This window comes from Montipora capricornis, chromosome 14, assembly GCF_036669925.1.
Source record: "Montipora capricornis isolate CH-2021 chromosome 14, ASM3666992v2, whole genome shotgun sequence".
In the NCBI taxonomy this organism is placed as follows: Eukaryota; Metazoa; Cnidaria; class Anthozoa; order Scleractinia; family Acroporidae; genus Montipora; species Montipora capricornis.
In genome coordinates, this window is record NC_090896.1 from 44,135,110 (window position 1) to 44,138,504 (window position 3,395).

At 37.5% G+C, this 3,395-nt stretch overlaps 1 long non-coding RNA gene across 1 annotated transcript; it reads right to left on the bottom strand.

The window, feature by feature from the left end:
- Nucleotides 1–1,922: 1,922 nt before the first annotated feature.
- LOC138032571 (uncharacterized) lies at nucleotides 1,923–3,218 on the bottom strand. Its single transcript, XR_011128403.1, has 3 exons — nucleotides 3,029–3,218; nucleotides 2,549–2,864; nucleotides 1,923–2,309 (listed from the first exon to the last, which is right to left on the bottom strand). It is a non-coding gene; the product is annotated as an uncharacterized lncRNA (long non-coding RNA).
- Between the last annotated feature and the right edge of the window lie 177 nt (nucleotides 3,219–3,395).

A 3,395-nucleotide genomic window follows, 5' to 3' on the forward strand; every position in this document is an offset into this window, starting at 1 on the left:
TGATTGTAGCAATTTCAGTTTCTTCAAGTTCTTTGCCTTACGTCTGCTGTAATAAATCATTACAAGGACATTATTTAGTGGAAGGCGAAGCTGTGTTGATTTTTATAAGGACAAGACTCGCCTTGAGTATGGACTAGTCATCTCGCCACCAGGAAGACTCGCCACCAGCAAACTCGCCACCATTGACCAATATGCAATCACCTTTTAGCTATTAGGTTTTCTACTTGAGAAATGATTGTAGCAATTTCAGTTTCTTCAAGTTCTTTGCCTTACGTCTGCTGTAATAAATCATTACAAGGACATTATTTAGTGGAAGGCGAAGCTGTGTTGATTTTTATAAGGACAAGACTCGCCTTGAGTATGCATTTGCTCGTTCCGTTAATAGTTTTCATAATCCAAGCCTAATATGATATTTTCCGAGGCGTAATTTTTATTCCGATCGATCAGTTGGCGCATTTCCCGGTTTTCAAAACTTTTCGAAACTCCGCACTATAAAAGCTTCGTTCTCCCTTGGTGATTCCAACATTCAGACACTCTTCGGTGATGCAATTTTCCCTTTCGTAAACTAGCGATGCCATTTGGACGAGAAAATTTCACTGTTAAGTTTATCATTTGCAATTGAGGAAAAAATACTTAATCTAGGACTAGAAAAAAAAAATTAAAAAGTTGATGTGACCCTTGGTGGCGAGTATACTGGTGGCGAGTCTTCCTGGTGGCGAGGTGACCATAAACCTTAAATTCTCTGTGTTTGTTTTCATTTTGCGATGATAAGGATAACACTACTTTGATAAGGTTTAAATTTTGAAGAGAGCTTCCTGAAAGACTAATCTTCCGTGTGTCTTTTCAAACCAAAAAACTATGGTTCAAACCAGGAGAATTTTTACCTTGCATTCGAGCGCTAGAGCAAAAGGACGAAGTTCGTAATGTTATTAGTCGCGATGGTCTCTGCGTTGGTAAACTTCTGGGGGGAAAACTGTGCACTGAGAAGGAAAACGCGGGGTAAACATCTTTGCAAGGGCACAGTGATAATTTCTACTGCGAAGATGGCTTCTGTTGCTCCTGTTGAACGAGGAAATTGTCTGCTTGTTTCATTGGAATCATTTGAAAGCGAGAAATAAGTTCTTTTCATGCCCGCATCCCACTCATTCGGCAACTTGGATAAGTCACTACCCTGCCCTCCATTCTCATATTTTACAACACTAGTTACTTTTCCAAGAGCAAGGCAATAAAATAAAGAAAAGAAGTCTTAATTTTAAGAGAGGATCGCAAAAAAGTTTTGAAACTAAGTATAAATTTGACTCCAATGCTACTTGATGTTTCCCTTTTACTTGGAATTTGGTAGTGGTCCATCGTTGAAAATATTTTTCCAGTATTTTTCCTGCAGCTGGCTGGTAACTATAATTTTTTTCTCCAGCTTTGTCAATCACCTTGTAGAGCCTTGCTGGGATGAGGGTGGGGAGACATGAGAATCATGATAATGAAATAAGAAACCATTCACCTGCATGTGTTTGGAAAATACTGATTTCACTTTTGCATGCATTGCACCAGCAAAAATCCAGCCTAAATTTTGCACTGTGTGTAAAGATACTGAGAGAGGAATGTAATCATACATCAAGCAAGACTAGAGGCATTCTGCTTCATACTCTAACATTTTATTATGCACAACTGATCCAGTTTCACTACCCAATGATAGACCCACAATGACTCTATCAACAACAACAACAACAACCACAACAACTACTATGGTATGTGTTACCACAAAACACAATATACAGTAACTCAAATATCTCTATAATTTTATTGTTGTAAGTACCGTATATTCATTATTAAGACTATTACAAGTAGGAGCATTCTCAGAAGTTAATATCCAAACTAATGCTTAGCAAGAGAAAGACTAGAATAACATGCATACAGCTGTATTAATGAAAGTAAGACAGTTTACTTGGATTAAAAAACCAAATTATATTTGCTTGTTCAAACATTGACTTAGAAGGTGTGGAAAGTAAATAATTATCGTCCCTTTTCTAGACAATTTTGAAGAGCTGTTTGGAAACCATCTTGTTTTAATCACTGACATGCTCACATCTGTGATGTTTAATTTGCAGTAATACTGTTGTCAAATGCAGGATCTCATGCAGGAAAAAATGAGAGATGAATAACAACCCTGGCTTTTTTCATCACAAAACCAATAAAATATTCAACGTTGAAATCCTCATCACAATCTCTGAAAACAATCTGGAATGTTGCTTGCCATGCATGGTTTGACCAGATCAGCACACACACACCAGGAAGAGTTTTAGACTTAAGCACTGGAATAAGAATAAATGACAAGTTTAACAAACAACAGGAAACTGATCAAAGTAAAACAATAATATTTAATATTATCACTTGGTCATTTTCATGCACAGATGTTACTTAAGATACTTGAAAAAAACATGGAAATCTGTGCCCTATTTGTAAAGATCCCTTTATAAAAAAACTAAACAACTTAACTGACTCCCTTAATAAGAGGTTTTGTCTAACAATGCAGATAAAAACAGTTGCTCACATCTTGAAAGTAATGACAGTCAAAATGACAGCCAACCAGATATCAACACTTTCCACAAGATTTCTTCAGGTCAGATGACTGGAACAATGAAATCAACAGAAATCTAGAGATCAATTAAATTGAATCATACCACAACCTGGTGTGTCCTGCAAAGCAACACAGAGCTGGAAAAGAAAGAGCATCACCATCTACCATACAAACCATTGCTCTTGCTGTGGAGAACCAGGTCACAGAAAAATCCATGGCTCTCGTATCACATGTCAGAGGTTAAAACTTCTGTTTTGTCAAAACCCTCCGCGTTTTTAGAGGAATTGCCCTTAGGCGAAAAACAGTAAACGAAAAATGTTATCAGTTTAAAATTTACAACTTTTAGGTCTTCAACGGTTTGACCGAAACACGAGCAAACAGACCGTCGAGCAAACATGGTTTGGCAAAGATAACTTCCATGGAAACGACATAAACAAATAAATATAAGCTTACCTCTTTTGACTTTCTCGTTGGAAACAACTCGGAACTACTGCTTAGTTTTTCTGTCGAGTCTATGTTGAGCGTGAGATCTTGATCATCAAAAGGTCCAATAGAACTTTTCCTTCACCGCCGAATAAACTCAAACACAAAGAGCTCAAAAGCTCGAATCAAATGAATCAAATGTGTTCGAAGCGGAGCATGCGCACTCATTTTGCCGCGGTGTCCTTCCTGTCTCTTTCTGGAACACACTACGGAACGAACTGTGTGTGACTTTGTCAATGAAATATTGCTGGGAATCTTTTTTTGGTGGATGAATCATTACCTAAATGACTTACCACGTATGACTGAAGACCTTAGCGGTAGTAAACGCAAAAAAGGG